The sequence below is a fragment of the Rhineura floridana genome, chromosome 4, assembly GCF_030035675.1.
Source record: "Rhineura floridana isolate rRhiFlo1 chromosome 4, rRhiFlo1.hap2, whole genome shotgun sequence".
Classification (NCBI taxonomy): Eukaryota; Metazoa; Chordata; class Lepidosauria; order Squamata; family Rhineuridae; genus Rhineura; species Rhineura floridana.
The window spans coordinates 114,523,243-114,544,408 of NC_084483.1; the positions used below are offsets into that span (position 1 = coordinate 114,523,243).

The 21,166-nt window shown below is 40.4% G+C and overlaps 1 protein-coding gene across 3 annotated transcripts in view; it reads left to right on the forward strand.

Moving 5' to 3' along the window:
- Positions 1 to 21,166, forward strand: part of SASH1 (SAM and SH3 domain containing 1) — a 259,309-nt gene that overhangs the window by 36,278 nt on the left and 201,865 nt on the right. The gene's annotated exons all lie outside the window — the stretch shown is intronic.

Genomic DNA, 21,166 nt, shown 5'->3' on the forward strand with positions numbered 1-21,166 from the left:
TGCCACTGAGCCATGCTCAATGAAGGTATTACTAGCAGAACCTCTCCAGCTGATTTTAAAAGCCCAAATTGGTTGGTACTGAGTGAGATGCTCCCTCAAGTACTTGGGTCCTGAGCTCTTAAGGGCATTACACACAAATGCCAACACCTTGAATTATGCCCAGTAGCTCACTGGGAGCCCGTGCAGTGCCTGCAGGATTGATGCTATTTAATTCTATCTCAGTGCCCCAGACTGTAAATGGGTAGCAGCATTCTGCGCCAGCTGCAGCTTCAGTACTGTCTTCGAGAGCAGCCCTACCTGGAGTACATTACAGTAATCCATTTGGGAGGTTATCAGAGCATGGGCCTTTCCATTTCTTATACTGGTCTCAGAACGTATCTGGTGCACCAGCAGAAGTTGACCATAAACACTCGTTGCCACTGGGGCCACCTGAGCCTCCAGTGACTGGTTGGAACCGCCCAAAGCGTCTCCATGTGAGAGTCCAAAGATTTTGGAAGAACAAATCCATGGTGCTCAAATTTTTTTAAAAAAAGAAGTGTTAGCTTTTAGAACAAATAGCTCCAGAAAAGTCACAGTTTTTACAAAAGTGAAAGCTGCCATTCTGAACTGAATCAGCTTGATTTGCTTTAATTTCATCTTACAGCCATTGTCTATGTTCAATAATACACTTTAGAATCCTTGGAAATTCTCTTTGGATAAATTAAGAGGAAGAATCTGATCAACAAGGTTTTAATGTATTAAAGTTAATGGGAAATAGAAGAATAGCCTTCAAAGGGATTCCATCACAAGGTATTCATAAATGTGTCTATAACATACTAGGTGCTGTACAGGCGTAAGAGGTAGCCCACAAGCTTACAATTTAAATTACACATGAAACAAAGCATAAAAGGGGAAGTGAAGGTTGATGAAGTTTGTTCAAACTGGATGTAAAATTTTATTGGTTCAATATTTACTAGTGGTTGTTTTTGTAAACACACCACGTACAGTAATTGCAGTCATGCAAAGTAACAGCCAAAATTACCCCTCTGTAGTCCCCTATGCCCAGTATCAATCTCAGTAACAAAGCTCATACCTCCAATAACCTTCTTTTCCTCTCCCCTCTCAAAATGTATTAGTATGTATTTAATTATTACATTTATATCCCACCTTTCTTCATTAATGGGATTCATTAGGCAGATGCCTTCGTTGTACTCTTTTTGGCACTTGATAAAAATATTTTTTATTTGGCAAGGTTACCCAGGCTCGTAGAAGCTATTTTGTTTTTGTTTTTTATCTGTTTTTAACTCATGGGATGTTTTTAAATACCTGTTTTTTGCCAATAATTTTATTGTTTTAATTCTTTGTGTAAACTGCTTTGAGATTTTTTTACAATAAAGTGGTATATAAATGTTGTAAATAAAATAAATTTTGGAGTCACTGTGGCCCTTGGGTCTCTTCCTTCTTTTAGGAACAAAGGAATCTGCCTTATACTAACATGGACTAGCACTGGCTCTCCAGGATTTCAGGCAATAGTCTTTTCCAAAGATTGAATTTTGGACCTTTGCATGCAAGCAAACTGAGCTACAGCCCTTCCCCTATTTAAAAATTATATTTTGAAATTGTTCTTTTCAAAGCACTAATTAATGCACTGCATAGCATACCTAAGGTGGATCCACACCATGCATTTACAGCACATTCAGCACACATTTGAAGCACATGAATCACACCACAGAATCATGGGATATGTAGTTAAGGGTGGTGATGAATATAACTGTGAGGGGAAAACTACACTTTCCAGGTTCCTTTAGGGGAAGTCATGCACTTTAAATGTGAGTTGGATGTGCTTTAAATGTATCTACATTACTTCATAAACATTGCCTGAATATAAATTGTTTTAATTATTTTTTTAAAATGGAAATGAGCTACAAAGTTTACTGGGTGACCATGGGCTATTCACCGACTCTCAGCCCGATCTGCCCCTCAGGGTGAAAACAACAGCGGGGGACCATGACCACCCCAAATAAGAAGGGCACACTTAAAATGTAGAGGAAATAATAATGTATGACCATAGTGTAAAATCAGATATTTATCAGGACATAGTATGAAGAAATATTTCTATAAGCATGCCATATTTGTTTGTTATTTACATAACCTATAAATATATTTATAGTTCAATCATATGCATGTTTACTCAGAAGCAAGTCCCAGTGTATTCAGTGGAGCTTACTCAAACAGGGAAGTGTGCACATGACTGCAACTTCAAGTGATAAGGAACTTTACTCACCCAACCCAAAATTCAGAATCATGCCATTTTAAGCTGTTTTGCAACTATTTTATGCTTGTTTTTATGGTTATTGGATTTTAAATGGATTTATTTCTTCTTGTGAGCAGCCTTGGTCTCCAGTCAGCAACCCTACCTCACATACACTGGAGATGTAAAAATACGTGTATCCCATATAATAGTTTATTCTCAAAACCAGTTGGTCATTGCTGAACATTGCATCACTTTCCTACCAAATAAAAGCAGTGACACCTAAGCAAGCCCTGCTTAATTGCTTAAAAAATAGGATTTTGGGGGGGGGGTGAGAGAAAGATTTACAACTCAATTCTTTGCCATGTTCACTCAAAAATCCCACTGATTTACAGCACAATCCTAACCATGTCTACTCAAAAGTAAGTCCTACTGAATTCAATGGGGTTTACTCCCAGGTATGTGGGATTAGCACTGCAGCTTTACTCCCAGAAAAGTGAGTATAGGATTAAAGCTTCTTACTGGGAAAGTTTTCAAAACAGGCTATGAGTTAGACAAATAAACTGCCCTCTTCAACAGCCAGGAAATTTAAGCTTGTTTGACTCCTTATAATTAGAAAAGTATAACACATTGTAATGGCATCATAAGCTGCATGCACACTTTTTTATTTCTGTTCAAAAATTATTTGAAAGATAAAATGTATCATATGCTATTTTTGCAAATAATTAAAAACCCCTGCATGTACACTTTTATTATAATCATAACTGAAATTACTATCAAGATCTCCTGCTAGATTACACACAGAGAAAGGTGCTGCTGCTGCAAGCTATAAACATACTCCCGATATGCAGACAAGTAGGAAACGTAGTTCTTTTCAAGACTTCCAAAGGGCTGTAGCTATTGCCTGGAAGTCAACAAATCCCTTGTCAATCACAACCCTGACTTCTCTTATTGGCTAAAACCTGAAAGGGCAGAGATTAGAGAAGTTGGCTAGTACCTCATTTAACAGAACCTGAACACTGAAGTGCTGGCAGGAAAGGAGTTTGAAGGTTTGGCTGATAATAAGACTCTCTGTTTGCAATTGGCCTTCAAATGTTAAGTAATTCTTTTCCAAATTAGAATCTGAAGAATGAACATTGCTAATTAATTTTTAAATTGAGTTTTTCTGAGACAAAATTGTTCATCTCTACTCAAAGTTAGTAGCTGCTTAAGACAAAACTGATGATTGGTCTAACAAAACATGTGCAACTTACAATTTTGTCACTGGACACATTGTTTTTTTCACAGAAATGTCTTTAGTATATAATCAAAATAAAATAAGTGCAACAAAGGAAGAGAGAGGACAAAGTGAGGACTTCAAATACACATGTTCTAGGTATACAAATATAGAGAAAAAACAACAACCCTAAGTTGAAACCCCAAAAGCGGTGGAAAAAAGGAAGGTTTTTAAATAAGACTTAAAAACTCAGATTGAGGGAACAGTCCTCAAGTGCTCTGGGAGACTATTCCAGGAATACAGAGCAGCAATAGAAAATGGATGGAATTGAGTTAAAGAGCAACAACCCTGGAACTGGTAAGAAGTACAGAATATGAGGAATGGAGATCCTGAGCAGATCTATAATGAGAAATAAGACCTGAGAGATAAGGAAGAGCCACTTCGCATAAAGCTTTAAAAGTTAAAACTAGAAGCTTGTACTGAATCCTGCAATAAAAAGGAAGCCAGTGAACGGACTTCAAAAGTGGAGTAACATGGTCAAAATGATGGGCCAAATTTGACCTCAGCAATGAAGTGTTGAATAGAAACCAAGGGATTGATATGAGTTCATGGAAGACCAGTGAAAAGAAGATTACAATAGTCAAGGCAAGAAATTACTCAAGCATGAACTAACGTCTTTTGCAGAGGATAAAAAAAGATCTGATTCCAGCAATATTGTGGAGCAGCCTTTCTCAACCGGTGTGCCTCCAGATGTTGTTGGACCACAACTCCCATCAGCCTCAGCTGTTGGCAATACTTGCTGAGGCTGATGGGAGTTGTGGTCCAACAACATCTGGAGGCACACTGGTTGGGAAAGGCTTTTGTAGAGGAAAAAAATGACAGGACTTTGCTACAGCTTTAACGTGGGGAACAAAAGAAAAAGAGGAGTCAAAAGTAAAAGTAAAAGACTGCATGCATCCTCCACAGGTTAGAGAGCAGCATCTCCTGTCTAGTTAGTCAGATGTAAGTCTTTTCTATCTAAATGTATTTCCTACAGTAAACTTAGTTTGTTATTTTCCTTATACCAGACTCTTAGTGCAATTTCTATCAAGCTGAAATGTAGCTACTGCTTAGTGTTTACTGCATGCCCTTAATTCCGCAAAATACCATTATAATCTATAGATCCTAACAGGTTATGGGCCCAGGGCGTAAAGTGGCGAGGCAGTACAGCTAAGAGAAATTACTGAGATTAGGAACAAAAACTAAAAGGCCAAAAATAGAGAAAGAATCGTGGCTGAGAGTCCTGCAAGCTCCAGTGGATGTGACCAGATCCCAAAGCTAACATCAGACAACTTTTAAGCCTGGATGTACAGAGTAAACCTTGTCTTGGCTGAGGAAGGACTGGTGCAAGCCATAGAGACGGAGAGACCGAGGCAGACAGAAGATGCAAAAACCATAGCATCTTGGAACATCAATAACAGTAAGGCACAATCTCTTATTACTGGTGCTTTAACAGATTCTCAGCTTGTGCACGTGAAGGGGGAGGAAACTGCAAAAGTCATGCTAGAAGCCCTGAAAGAAGTGTATGGGAGAACAGGTATACAAATTCGGACATATAAAGAAATTGCTACCATGCTAAGGGAAGGCAAATGCCCTCACAGACACGAAGAAAATTTCTTGTATTTAATTGATAAACTGAAGGTTGCAGGAGGCAATCTGGACAATGCCCAGAAAATAGCATTTTTTCTAGCTTCCTTACCAAAGGAGTTTGCCTCATTTCTCTCCATTGTTGATGCTACACCTTCCCCTGAATTTAGAGCCGCTCTTGGAGACTTTAAAAGATAATCAGAGAGACACTCCCAATACAAAGAGGAAAGGTCAAGTGGCTCAGACAGCTAAAGAAAAACAAAGAGATAGGCATTTCAGGAAAGCTCCACCCAGCAGCCAATCAGAGAAGGGAGATGGGCTTGAACATCATGCAGGTGGGAAAAGGCGCCACTTCAAAAGAAAATGTCCAGCTAACAGTAGCTCTCCTTTTAAACAAAGCCAAGCTGCCAGTAAACAGAGATAGAAACAGAGCAAAGATTCTTATCATAATCAAAAGATGAAGGCTTTCTCTGTCACTCAAAGCAGCTCAAAAAACACTGCATGGCTGATAGTGGAGCAACCAGCCATATGCTTCAGATAATAATTTTTTTGAGACTTTAAATCCAGATTTAACTGCAAGAGTTTTTCTAGTTGTTGGAAAATCTGTTGAAGTGAGAGGAGTTGGATCAGGCACATTGAAATGTTTTAACTGATGAAGGAAGCTGCATGATACAAATCAAAGGTCAGATTCGTCCCACAAATGGATGGAAATGTTTTAAGTGTTGCCACATTAACTAAGAAAGGCTTCAGTGTGACCTTTTACGATAATGTGTGCACGATCAGAGTGGATGGAGAAATGTATGCCAGAGGCTTTGAGAGTCAAGGTGTGTTTGAACTGGACTATGTAAGAGAACAAGCAAATGCAATAAAGTGGTGTTCAAGTGACAAATGTCTTGAGTTGTGGCATAGACGTTTTGTACATGCACATACAAGTGCAATACTATACATGCAAAGAAATGATTTAGCCAAAGGCATGTCAATAAAGATGTGCAAAAACGGTGAGGAGAGATGTGTGAATTGTATAAAAGGAAAGAGTGTATGACCCTCTCTCCCAAAACAAAGTGAAAGGCAATCAATCCAAGTCCTGCAACTTGTTCATTCAGATATATTTATTTATTTTATTTTATTTATTAAATTTATTAGTTGCCCATCTGGCTGGCTGTCCAGCCACTCTGGGCGATGTACAAAATAAAAACATACAAATACATTAAAACATTAAAAATCTCAACAATAATAATAAAACCTAACCCACCCCAAATGTGGACCCCTTAAAACTTCAAAAGCTGGAAATTGTTATATTTTGGTGTTCATAGATGATTATTCCAGATATCGTATAACTTATCTGCTGAAAGAGAAAAGCCAGGCGCTCGGAATGTTCAAGCAGTATGTTGCAACCATGAACAATAAGTCTGGCAGAAGACCACAAGCGCTGCAATCAGACAATGGAGGTGAGTACCTCTCACACTATATTCAGACATACATGAAAGAGCAAGGTGTAACACATAGATTCACAGTACCATATACACCAGAACAGAATGGTGTTTCAGAGAGAAAATTTAGATCCCATACGCAAATAGTGAGATGTATGTTGCTAGATGCAGGGCTCCCCAACCACTATTGGGGAGAGGCAGTGATGACAGCCATGTACGTACAAAATAGGCTGCCAACCAGGGCTGTGGAGTCGGTATGTCAAACCTTCGACTCTCACTCCTCTATTTTTCTACTGTCCGACTCCGACTCCTCTAGTTTTCTACTGTCCAACTCCGACTCCTTCATAAATGGCAAATGTATATTAATTTTTCTGCTGTCTGACTCCGACTCTGACTCCTTCATAAATGGCATGTATATTAATTAATGGCCTCCTGTGACAAATTAGGAAAGCACTTTGCTGATAAAAGCGAACACTTACGGAACTTGATCCCGTATGCCGTGGATACAGTGGATGAACCAGAGTTGGCCAGTTGCAAGCCGGTTAAATGGGATCTGTTTCGGCCTCTCCCTTCTGAGGATGTGGACAAGGTACTCTCAACTGTAAAGCCTATCACATGTCTAAATGATCCTTGCCCGTCGTGGCTCCTTGTGAGCTGCAAAGAGAAATTGGGCGAGGGGATTAAGGCGGTGGTTAATGCATCCCTAGAGGAGGGTGTAATGCCATTAGCCCTCAAGGAGGCAGTCGTGAAGCCCATCTTAAAGAAGCCCTCCTTGGATCCCCAAGTTTTGAATAACTTTCGCCCTATTTCAAATTTACCATTTCTAGGCAAGGTCATTGAGTGAGTGGTGGCTAATCAGCTGTCGGCACACTTGGATGAAACGGATTATTTGGATCCATACCAATCGGGTTTCAGGACTGGACATGGAACTGAAACAGCCTTGGTCGCTCTGGTGGATGATATGAGGAGGGCATTAGATAGGGGAGAATTCACCTTTCTTGTCCTCCTCGATCTCTCAGCGGCTTTTGATACTGTCGACCACAGTATCCTTTTACATCGCCTGGAGGGACTGGGAATAGGAGGCACTGTACTGCAGTGGTTCCGCTCCTTTCTCTCCGATAGGCATCAACAAGTAGCATTGGGGGAGGAGGTTTCAGACCCTTGGCCTCTCAATTGTGGTGTGCCACAGGGCTCTCTCCTCTCTCCCATGCTATTTAATATCTATATGAAGCCTCTGGGGACTATCATTAGGAGATTTGGGCTGCAGTGTCACCAGTATGCAGATGACACTCAGCTCTATCTCTCGTTTAAATCCTCACCAGAGTTGGCTGTGGAGACCATGTCCAAGTGCCTGGAATCCGTGAGTGGATGGATGGGAAGGAACAGGTTGAAGCTGAATCCTGATAAGGTGCTACTCTTGGGGGACAAGGGAAGGTTGGGAGATATTGACTTTATGTTCGATGGGGTGAAATTGCCCCTAAAGGACCAAGTCCGCAGCCTAGGGGTTGTCCTTGATTCCAAGCTGTCCATGGAGGCTCAGATTTCGGCAGTGAGCCGGGCAGCTTGGTATCAATTACACCTCATACGTAGACTGCAACCCTACCTCCCTGTTCATCAGCTCCCATTGGTGGTACATGCCCTGGTCACCTCTTGTTTGGACTACTGTAATGCGCTCTACGTGGGGCTACCCTTGAAAACAGTCCGGAAACTACAACTTATACAAAATGCGGCAGCTCGACTACTTACAAACTGTCGTCGCCGGGAGCACATCACCCCAGTGCTGTTCGATCTGCACTGGCTCCCAGTTGTTTTCCGGGCCCAATTCAAGGTGTTGGTATTAACCTTTAAAGCCCTACACGGTCTCGGCCCAGTTTATCTGATGGAGCGCCTCCAACGCCACCAATTATGCCGCCCGACAAGATCAGCCACACAGGGCCTTCTCTCAGTCCCACCAACTGAAACAGCTAGGCTGGTGGGGACTAGAGAGAGGGCCTTCTCAGTGGCGGCCCCCACTCTCTGGAACTCCCTCCCATATGATCTTCGGCATGCCCCTTCCCTGAATGTATTCCGCCAGGCCTTGAAGACCTGGCTTTTCAGACAGGCCTTCGGGACTTCCGGGGAGGGTTCATCTTTTTGACTAATTGCCTGCTACTCTGAACTGTCACTGTTTTACTGTTTTATTGTTGTACTGTATTTATTATGATGTATTTTGAGTTGTACGTCGCCTAGAGTGGCCATTGGCCAGATAGGCGACTTATAAATTATTATTATTATTATTATTATTATTATTATTAATGTATTAATATTAATAAATTAATATTAAAATATTAATTTTATTTTGAAGCCAGAGTCAGTACATTTCTTCTGACTCCACCCAAAATTGCTTCCGACTCCACCCAAAACTGCTTCCAACTCAGACTCAGACTGCATGACTCAGACTCCATAGCCCTGCTGCCAACTAAAACAACAGTCAAAACTCCATATCGGCTATGGCATGGACGAAAGCCAAGTATGGGACACATCACAGTGTTTGGGTCCAAGGCTTATGCCCACATACCAAAAGAAAATAGATCCAAACTGAATGACAGAGCTGCAGAGGGATATGAGCCAGGATGTGAAGGCTACAGAATCCTAGACCCAAGACTGGAAGGATCACTGGAAGGAAGCTCTGTAGTATACTTTGATGAAAGTCAGAAAATTAATGTACATCATTGTGATGCAACTGACTTAATTGTAGGAATTCCTAACCAAGAGAATCTGATGGAATACCAACCAATATACAAATATATTTCGATGCAATAAAGGTATACCAGCCAGATGACTGTCCTTTACTCTCAAGGGAGATGTCACTGTGCAGATCTTCAGCATGGGAAGACATTGAAGGGATGTCTACAGCTGAAGCTGATAAATGGAGAAAGGCAGCACAAGAGGAAATAGAGGCTCTACACAAGAATCAAACTTGGACACTCACAGAATTGCCAACAGGAAAAAGGCCTGTGGGTATTCAAAGCCAAGTGAAATGCAGAAGGGAAAGTTGAATGCTACAAGGCAAGACTAGTAGCCAAGTGCTATTCCCAGAAATATGGGGAAGATTATGATGAAGTATTTTTCTCAGTGGTGAAACACTGTATATTAAGAACACTTCTAAGTAGCAGCTGCAGGAAACATGGCTGCGACAATGGACTGGATGAGAACTAACAAACTGAGACTCAATCCTGACAAGACTGAGATGCTGTTGGTGGATGGTTTCTCTGATCGGATGGTGGATATATACCCTGTCCTGGATGGGGTTACACTCCCCCTAAAGGAACAGGTGCGTAGTCTGGGAATCATCTTAGACTCTTCCCTCACACTTGAGGCTCATGTAGCCTCGGTGGCCCGGAATGCGTTCTACCAACTTCGGTTGGTAGCCCAGCTACGTCCCTATCTGAGTAAGGAGGACCTCACATCAGTGGTACATGCTATGGTAACCTCGCGTCTGGACTACTGCAATGCGCTTTACGTAGGGCTACCTTTGAAGACGATTCGGAAGCTACAGCTAGTGCAAAATGCGGCGGCCAGACTGCTAACAAGAACTAAGCGGTCTGAGCATATAACACCTGTGCTAGCCCGTTTGCACTGGCTTCCAATATGCTTCCGGGCCAGATTCAAAGTGTTGGTACTTACCTATAAAGCCTTATACGGCGCGGGACCACGATATCTGTCGGAATGCCTCTCCCGATATGAACCGGCCCGTACACTACGGTCTACTACGAAGGCCCTCCTCCAGGTTCCGACTCATAGGGAAGCCCGGAGAGTGGTGACAAGATCTAGGGCCTTCTCAGTGGTGGCCCCCGAACTATGGAATGGTCTCCCCGAGGAGGTGCGCCTGGCGCCGACACTATCATCTTTTCGGCGCCAGGTTAAAACCTTTCTCTTCTCTGAGGCATTTTAATTCCTGTTAATTCTAAATTATTATATTTTGATTTTAGACTGTACAGTTTTTTTGTACAGTTTTGTATTGTGATATACTGTATTGTGTTATTTTTATTGTATTTTTAATGTTCACCGCCCAGAGAGCTGTTGCTAGTCAGGCGGTATATAAGCTTAATAAAATAAAATAAATAAAACATGCATGTTGAAAACTTGGATGTTAAAACTGCATTTCTACATTGAGAGATTACTGAAGATACATGAACAGCCTCCTAGAATTCAAAAATCAGGAGACAAGCAGCTTGCATGCAAACTTCAGAAAAGTATATATGGGCTGAAGCAAGCTGCAAGAGCATGGAATTAGAAGCGTAACCAGATGCTCATCAGAGAAGGCTTCAAACAAGGTAAAAGGGATCCCTGCCTATACACACACTACAGAAATAACAGGTGGACTTACATTTTGACAGATGTTGATGATTTGCGTGTGTTTTATGAAGAAGAATTGGATAGTCAGGACATAGTACTTCATCTGAACTAGGAGATAGAGGTAAAACAACTGGGACAAGTCACCTACTATCTTGGGATCCAAATAGAGAGAGAAGAGGATGGAAGTTATCTCCTCAACCAGAAGCAAAAGATTCGGGAACTCCTGGTATACAGTGGGCTCAAAGATGCCAACCCAGTGGCTACTCCCATGGAAACAGAGTTTCTGAAGGGAAACAAACAAAGTCCACTCCTACCAGTAATGATCAGTATAGAAGAGTTATTGGAAAGCTGCTATACCTGGCTACTAATACCAGGCAAGATGTATCAGCTGCAGTAGGGATATTATGCAGAAAAACCAGTTCACCAAGCCAAAGAGACTGGACAGCTGTAAAGAGAGTGGCCAGATATCTGAAGGGCACTGCACACCTAAAACTAAAGTTACAGGCCACTGCTAATCCCAAGTTAGTAGCTTATGCAGATGCAGACTGGGCCAATAACAGCACAGACCTCAGATCCACCAGTGGTTATCTGCTCTTCTGTGGAGGTGGAGCAGTAAACTGGTCAAACAAGAAGCAAGTTCACTGTGATGAGTCCATTCACAGAGGCAGAGTATGTGTCAGCTGCCCAAGCATGTCAAGAACTCATGTGGCTATGCAACCTGTTTGAGGAGCTAGGTGTTGTTGAACCAAAGCCTATGAAGTTCTTTGAAGATAACCAAAGCTGCATAAAGCTGTCACAGACTAAGAAGATTAACTCACACACCAAGCACATAGATGTGAAACATCACCTATTGAAAGATGCACGACAGAAGGGGCTTACTGAGCTAGAATACTGCCCATCAGAATATATGATTGCGGATGTCCTCACTAAGCCGCTTCGCAGAGATCACTTCCAGCTTCTACGAAAGAAGATGAACTTCGTTGGATGAAGTACAAGCTTTGTTGAGAAGGGGTAATGGAAATGTAACAGTGCAATCCAGCTTGAAGCCTGGGAGGGGATTGCATGCTACATGGGAAGTAGAGAGAAGTCCTCCTAGACCAGCCTTTCCCAACTAGTGGGCCACCAGATGTTGTTGGACCACAGTCCCCATTTTTCCTGACCATTGGCAATGCTGGCTGAGGCTGATGGGAGTTGTGGTCCAACAACATCTGGTGGCCCACTAGTTGGGAAAGGCTGTCCTAGACTGTTCTGTCCACTCTCACCTAAGTTCACCTTTCCTTCCAGGTGTAAACTGATATCTTCAGAGGAAATAAATCTTCCTTTCTCCTTCTCCTCTGATCTCACCCTTCCTTTGTTCTTCTTGCCAGCATGGCTCCCTGAGGAGGAGCACAGATGCAGCAGACATCTCTTCTGCAGCATCTCCTATCTAGTTAGTCAGATGTAGGTCTTTTCTATCTAAATGTATTTCCTAAAATAAACTTAGTTTGTTATCTTTCTTATACTAGACTCCAGTGCAATTTCTACCAAGCTGAAGTGTAGCTACTGATTAGTGTTGACTGCACGCGTTTAATTCCACAAACTACCATTATAATCCATAGATCCTAACAGTTAACAGTGATGGAACATGTATATTGCAAAGAGGGCTTAGGAGAAAAGATGAGCAATTCTGTCTTTGCCATGTTAAGTTTCAGGCGTCAATGAAGCATCCAGGGTGAAATGTCTGAAAGACATGCCGTAACATGATGTTGGACTTCAGAAGAGAGTTCTGGAGTTGAAAAATATGACTGTGTGTCATCAGCATACAAATGATACTGAAGGCTGTGAGACTGAAGAAGGTTGCTCAGGGGTAGCAGCTAAAGGGAAAACAACAAGGGTCCTGAAACTGAGCCTTGTGGTACCCCAACCAAAAGGAGGAAAGAGGATGATACACAATCTCCAGCCAACACATTAAATGAACAGCCTGACAAATAAGAAACAAACCAACTAAGAACAGAATCACAAAACCCCAGATCACGAAGAGAGTCCAACAAGAGTTCATTATCAACCATGTCAACAGCTGCAGAATCTATGATTGGTAGATTCTTTACCAAATACCTGAAGATGGTTTGTATTCTGCAGCATACTTTTATGTCATCAAGAGTTTTTTTGCTTTACTAATTGAGATGAATGCAGTGGCAATCTTATAATCGTTAACAAAAGTGATTTTATAATATGATTTAAGAGGCAGGATTGTTATATATTGTAGACCTATAACTGATTTGATCTGTGACAAATGGGAAGTCAATATTTTATTTTTTTTTGTTTAATTATTTTTGTTTTGTTTTGTTTTTTGTCTTTGAATGTTTTATGATTTTGTTTTGTATGTTTTATGAAAATTTGAATAAAAATTATTGTAAAAAAAAAAACAAAATGGACGAATTGGATTGATCTTGGATTGAGATCTTCTCAAGTGGTGTAGTTGGCCACAGCAATATTGTTTTTAAAAGTATTTCATTCATCATTCTAAAAGAGAAAATGTTGTGTTTTAACCCCTACTACCCAAGTCCAGTGTTTCTTTTGAAAAGGGTGGTCCTGATTTTTTTCCTGTTACCCCGCCCCCAGGTTTCACATCTTTAGTCTCCCTATTTCCTTCCTTCCTTGCCTTACAATTTCTTTGCCTGCTTTCCTGACTGCCTTTTTATTTTGCATAAAGTTGGAGGCTGCCACAGAAAAGTCCTTGCTACGGGTCTCCATCAGTCTTGGCTCACTAAAGAAAGGGTGCTACGAAACTGTCCAAATAGTATGTCTCAATTCACATAACAAGTGAGAGGAAAGCTGGCAAAGTGGGATGGGGTATTGATTAAATGATGGCAAAGTATAACAGGGTGGGAGTGGGGTAAATTGGCTTTAAGTTAATGTCCTTAAGCAAAATGCCATTCACTGATCATAAGGAGTAGGAGGGCTAATGCACATACAGGTATTTCCTGAAATAAGTACATCTCTTATTTATTATCAGAGGAGCCAGAATTGTTTCCATGCCTTAGAAACAGCTGGGCCTTATGAAGATTTTAACACACCACCATGACAAAAGTGTCTTTCTTCATAGGGAAAGAACACATGTTTTTTAAAAATAGTGTTTGAGGCCTTACCAGTAACGGAGCAATTTTTAAAATGGCAGGAATGTATTGAAGCACATTTCATTTTAAACAAATTAGCTTTAAATTTCTTTTATTTTAAAGTTAAATACATCTGCTAAAATAAAAAGCACAAGTTGTGCTTCCAAAGTATTTGATGCTTGGTCCAGATGTGTGTGGCTTAATTTTTTTTTTTTGATTGGTGTAGCATATTTTCCTTTTGTCTTGTTTAGAATTATTGATTCAATAACTAGAGGAGAGGTTTAAAGTGTGATCTTAGTTTCCGTCTTATTGGAAACCGATACATGATTTATGAAAGTATTGTGATTGTATTATTGTTGGATAAATTATTGGAACCCGTTACAGATTTATAGCACTCTTTCAGAGAGTGAGCAATTCCTATCCCACCTCCAACATTTTTTGAGGTATTTGTTTTTTCAATATGGGTGTGACAGGAAAATGGGATGATGTTTTGGGAGCTAAGTTAAAACCTTAAGACAGTAAAATTCTAAAAATGCATAGTTATTAGAGTATGTTTAGAGTCCAGGCTCTAACCTTTTAAATCTGATTCAAATACTGGATCTGAATGTTTGTTCTTGATATTGCCTCTTGGCTACTGATCCTTTGACTTAGTTCTCATTGTCCTTGTCTGCATGCCAAAAAATGTACATGTATTTGAGATCCCTACATTTGTGAGAATTTATGATAATGTAGTCTGTAAAACAGTTAACAGAAGCATAGTGGCCAGATCATGGAAAGTAATTGTTCTGCTCTGTTCTGTGCTGGCCATGCCACTTCTAGTGTACTGTGTCTAGTTATGGACATCGTATTTTAAGAATGACATTGTTAAACTGAAGCATGGCCTGAAGAACATGACCAAAATGGTGATGGGTCTTGAAACCAAGGCCTATCCTATTGGAAAGAGTTGGGTATGCTTAGCCTAGAGAAGAGAGGATTAAGGGGAGACATGATCGTGATCTTCAAATACCTGAAGGGCTGTCACGTGGAAGACAAAGCAGGATTATTCTCTATTGTTCCAGAGAGACAGCGGATGGAAATGGCAGAGAAACGGATTTCAGCTAATGTTAGGAGAAACTTTTGACAGTGGGACAGAGTGCTTCAGGAGGTAGTGTGCCCTCCTTTGCTGGAGGTATTTAAGTAGAAGTTGGATAGCCATCTGTCAGGGTGTTGTAATTGCATTCTGTATTATAGATCCTGCAATGAGCAGGGGTTTGTCTATGACTTCCAATACCCCTTCCAACTCCGACTCTATGGTTATTTGATTATATATGTTTAAAACACTAAAGGATTAAGACTGCTGTAATAATAATTCTTTAAAAGCCATAGCAGACCCCTCAGCTGTGGTGCAAATCTGCCTTCCTCCTGGCTTTGCAGTTTGACAGATGTACATACTCGAGTCCTGGACACCGGTTCAGCTGTCAGCTTTTCCTCTCCACCAATGCTTCAGGCAGGTTGCCTGTCTGTTACTAAACATTTGTAAAGTGTCATCCATCTTTCAACTTAATAATAGAAAAATACGCTTTTAAACTACTCTAGAGACTGAGGGTGAGGGTTTCTTGGTGACATCTTGGATGTCAGTGCTGATCACCGTCTGCTGCAAACTTGCAATATTTGGTTTTGTTTTTTGAAGCTTCCTTGAAGAGGAAAGGCAGCTTGCTTTGAATGCAATGAAAATGCTTCCAGATCACTCCCAGAATGAATGAAAGTCAGAATGAATGAAATGAATGAAATTTATTCATTTTTAACAGGATTTCTGTACTGCCTCTTGACATCAGTTTTCAGGGCAGTTTACAAATAAAAAGCACATAAAATACAAATATACAATCAAAAACAGCAGTCAAAAGGAGCAGTAAGTCATTTAAAAAGCCTTTTTAAAAGTATGGGAAGGGGGGGAAAGGTCTTGTTCTGACAAACTGTCCTAGGAAAAATACCTTCTTGATCACCATCCACCTTTCCTCAGACGAGTGAGAACACACAAAGAAGGGCATCAGCAGATGATTCAACCAACTAGAGATTTAAAGTCTACTTAGGATGCCTTCTCAGAATCAAATGGAGCTCTTTACAGATGCAAAAACTGAGGTTAACACTGGGTGGTAGGGTATACAGACTTTTCTTGAGACCATTGTGCTCAGAGGCAGTCATGAGAAGAAGCTTTAAGGTGGAGGTTACCTGTGGGCACATTTGCAAGCTGGATGAATTGTCATGGGCACCTCATACACATATTGCAACCATACAAACAATGTACCCTATTCTGTTTGCTACAATAGAATGCTACTTTCAAGCCTAATTTCAACAGAGGGATGAGATCAGGGAAGGCCTCTGTGGGTGCATGTGTGCCTGTGGATGCCATATTAGGAAGCCCTGCTCTAAGGGTTTGTTACATGTTACCACGGTATGGCATGGGGCGTGGGAGATAGAGTACACAGCTCTTTCAAGTGCTATAAACTAATTTCAGAAAACTAATGAAATGTGAGAGGACCCATGTTGTGGCTCAGCACTGCTCCTCCTGGAAGCCAGGGCAACACAGATATGGGGAGGTACCATAGCATGGGCTGCACCCAAATGAGCCAGTTCATCTTACATACTTTTTTGCACAATGGGAAGGACCCATGCTGTAGAGCTCTAAATTATGAAGGTAACATGAAAAGACCATTAGTATAAATGTGCACATATATGCGTACACACAATCTCAAATTGTCAAGTGACATGGTAAGTTTATCAAATGATCAAGATTTAAGGTTTTAACTAATCTTGATTTACAAAAGAGAAGTGTATTTATGGTTCAGTACATATTTATTTATTTATTATTTGATTTCTATCCCACCCTTCCTCCCAGCAGGAGCCCAGGGCAGCAATATCTGTGATTCTGAGAGGCTTAAGGGATATCAGGAATGATATTCAAGTATGTGTGCTTTCCTAAACATCTGCTATCATGATGTGGATTAATCACTGCATTAAGTATGCTTACACGTGTGCTTGGTAATTTGCATCTATTAGGTCCAGTCTGTATGTATTGACCCAGGAAGCTTCCTCTGCCTTTGCTTATCCTCCTGTCCAAGCTACTGTAGAGGTGTCATGTTTTTGCAGTTTCATAGCTAAAAACATGGGATGAAAAACAGGAGAATATTTACATGTCACTCTTGAGGTCATAACAATAGACAGGGTCTGGTAGTGCTACATCATTTGGATAAGAGGTTGGTGTTGAGAGATCACAGTACAGTTCCGGACCCCCGCCGTAAAGCAGAAAATGCCGTAAAGCGGGACCCCACTGATTTAATGGGCCGCGAAAATGACGCCAAAACGTCGCAAAAGGGGGGGAAACCCTTTAAAATTGAAAATGAAAGGCGCCGCATTGGAGGAACGCCTTAAAGCGGAATGCCGTAAAGCAGGGCCCTACTGTATAGGGCAGAGTGACTGAGAGAGATGCTGTGGTCCATTGCCATGGTACCAAGAGTTATATTGATCTGCTGGCCTATCTAGATCTTGACTGCTGCTATAGATTTAAAGTCTCAGACAAACTAGGGCCATGTTTTCCCTTTAAAAAAATGTAACATGCTTTTCTGCTGGTGAGTAGAGTGAGATACTAAATTCTGTTTACTTGAGAAAGTAGGCTGTTTTGCTGCATTAATAGGCACTTTGGCAATAATGAAACAATATGTGTATATAAGATCATAAAAGAATAAAAATACCAGATCCAAGGCTTGTAAACTGGCAAGACATAACATTTTTATTAGCATGCTGATATACCTAATTGATAGAAACATAAAGGTCTGCACAGTCCCCAGTACTTAGAAGATATGCATCTAAATAATATTTAAATGGATGTTCACAGTTTAAAGCCCACAGAAGGGTGATTGTACTTGGTTTAATTAAATGAGCTGAACCCCCCTGATAACTGTGCATTATTCTTCATAAATAGAGTAGTCTTAGTGCCTGAGACTCTTTTTGTTTGTCTGGGGCAATAAAAGCCAAGCCCTAGTACTATAATCCAGAAGACTAGATCCCGTACCATTGATATTTTTGTATATTTTTAATCTCTGATTTTATGACCTTGTGTCAGCTGATGCAGTGAACATGTGAGTATTAATGTCCTGCTACAAAAACATGGATTATAAAAATAGATTCTCTAAAGGAATGTTGCAAGGATCCTGAAGTGAAGCACATATTGGATGGTCCAGTTTCCAGTTTTTAACACTAGTATTTATGACTGGCATTTGTTAGTCGCTTTTTTTCAACAATGGAACTCAAAGTGACTTACAACAAGAAAAAACACAATAATTGAAATAACTTATAACAAAAGCAAACAATTGCAAAACAATTTCAAACAAAATAATACAACCATAATAAAAAACAAATAGCAAATATTACAATAATACAAGAATTAATTCCACAATATAAATATAACATAACATATAATAGAAGGCCACATTACACATCCAGTCAGTACTGCAAAAGTAAAAAAAAAATTAAAGCAGCTTCAACTTAGCCTCCACCAGTCTCCATCAGCGGCCACCCTAGTTCTTCCCAGCGGCCCAATCTCAGGCAGCGGCATCATATTCCACTATGGTGGAATATAAGGAGTAGGTGACTCATCATTTGTTATGTACCACTATAAGCCCCGTGTAGACATTTAATACAGTTCCTCTGTATGTGTACAGTGGTAGGCCCCATCCCCCTTGTTCACCCACTCTCTACAGCATGGTAAATTGTTTGTTTCCAAGGGCCTACATGTGTAGACTCAATTTGCTATCATCTGTACCTCAGCGTACAGAGTGTGCCAGTTGAGCCTATGTGTGAATGTGATTACATGAATCATGCCAACTTGTGTAAGGATCTGCACCCCAAAAGTGGTAGATAAATAGGAACATATGAACTCTTCACTTTTATTCTAACCAACAAGTATGCAGTACTGACCAGGGTGCTGTCCAGTGGGTATGACAAAACAGGTGCCAGTTTACTGTGAAAACAAATTGAAATTGAAGCAAGCTAAGAAATTTCCTTATAAATTCCTTAGCAGCACAATTCTATGCATGTTTATTCATAAGTAAGCCCCACCACTGTATGCACTTTCTATTCCCAGGTAAGTGTGTATAGGGTTGCATGCAAACTAAACAAAGTTGAGGGAAACTGACCCACTTCTTTCTACGGGAAGTAGTAGGAATTGTCAGTAGTGCATTTCAGATTTCTCAGCTGTTCTCCCGATTGTATCTGTGTAGATGCAATCTTTTGAACATGCTACACGACCCCTATCTTTTAAGCCCCAGTTGAAGGACTAGTGGCAAAAGCTGGGGGAATCCAGACTAGCAATAAGCATCCCAAGATGAAAACGTTGCTTCAGTTATGGTTAAATATGTTACTTAAGATCTGAAGGAAGTTGTCCTGGTCAAGTTAAGGAGTGGGCACAGAATCCCTACCGACCATTATCTATAGGGTAGAAAGCCCCACCAGTGTGCCTTCATTGTAGTGTTCCCCTCACTGTTAAATGTACCTTGCTTCATTTTTGAGGATCGTGGACACACCACAGATGTTTCTATATTTCTGCAGTTCTCCAAATTTAGCCTCAATTCTAGATGATTATGTTGATATACAAGGTTTATTCAGATCCCTGAACTAGCTGTCCTCATTTTATAGACTGTTGGGAATTTTGGGAGTGAGCTGCAGATGAAAGAACTCCCCTAAATTTTGCAACAAGGCTATTATTTAATGTTTGACTTACTAAGATCCCTTTGGCAGATTTGCCAAAGTTTCCTTCTAGGATAGGTGCTGTCCTTATAATAATTCAGAGCTGGAATAGTCTCTCATGTGTTCTTCTACAGCAAATTTTATCAAGGGGTTAGAGAATCCGTAATTTATCTGCTTATGAAGAGGTTTTCTGGTAGAACTTTAGAGGCTGTTTTGTGCATCTTTTCTGAGAGTACCAATAAAAACTATTACTGAACAAGTGATACAATATCTGAATATTGTAATATTTCTTAGACCTATTATGATTTTTTGTTCCTAGCCAGTCGTCATTAAATAATTGATTCTGCTGAGGCTGTGATTTTGGATTTTTATATTTTGTACTTTGTTTATTGTTTCGATGGCGGTAATAAACACTGGATTCCTTGACTGAACAAGATTATTGTGTGGTGTAATGTGGCCTAGCTACTGCTGTGCCATAAACCTCAATATATCTGCCTGCCTACTTCCTGAGGCCCCTGAAGCCCCACAGGAAAAAAGGAGGTAAAACTAATTAGATGTAGTTATAATTTTGTGAAATATTCTACCACCTCCTAGTACTATGTTGAAATGCTGCTTTTTATCTCTCTGCTTCCAGAAATGTATAGCCCCTTTGACTTTGTAAGCTGAAAAATTAAACAGAATGTCATTGTTTATATCCTTTAGGCAGTAACACCCAATTTTGTAGCAGTTAAGGATTTCCGCAGGAACCCTTTCTGGAAATGGATGGATTGCAGCTAGCAGGGCTGTAATACACAATTCTTGTTTGTGTACCTTTCTGTTCTGCTAATAAGAAACTTTATATGATTTGGATGATGGGAGTTATAGGAAGCTAAGTCTCTTGCTTCAGAAAGTGTATGACTTTCATAGTTAAGTGAACATCTTTCTGCCATAATCAGTGTGAGTGACCTTGGGCCAATCACTACTTCTGAGCATAATCTACTGAATATGGTTGTTGTAAGGATAAAATAGGGAGAAACCATGAGCTCCAATAAAAAGGATGGAATAAATGCATAATACATAGAAAGAATGGCTGAAAATCTAGTCTGTGGTTACTTTGTCCATATGTCTCACTGGAATCTGGGGACTTAGCATGAGTAACTGTCAGTTGGAATCTTTAGGGTTAGAGCTTCATAGCAAGTAATTTTGCACTCTGTGTTGAAAACAGCTGGATTCATCTGCAAAGTGCATAATGTCAGTGGATTATATCACAAACTACTGAAGCCTTAAACCCCACTTGAAGTCCACAGTACAGCTTCTGAGGGAATTATTTAAACATGTCTGTTTTCTGTAGTTGACCATTAAGCATACACTTTCCAGCACTTGTTTATATGCATAGAGAAACAGAAATATTTCTTAACAGCACAATCCTAACCATGTTGGCTCAGAAGTAAGTCCTGTTCAGTTAAGTGGGGTTAACTCCCAGATATGAAGATTTCAATATAGTCAGGATGGAGCTTGATAACCAGGATAA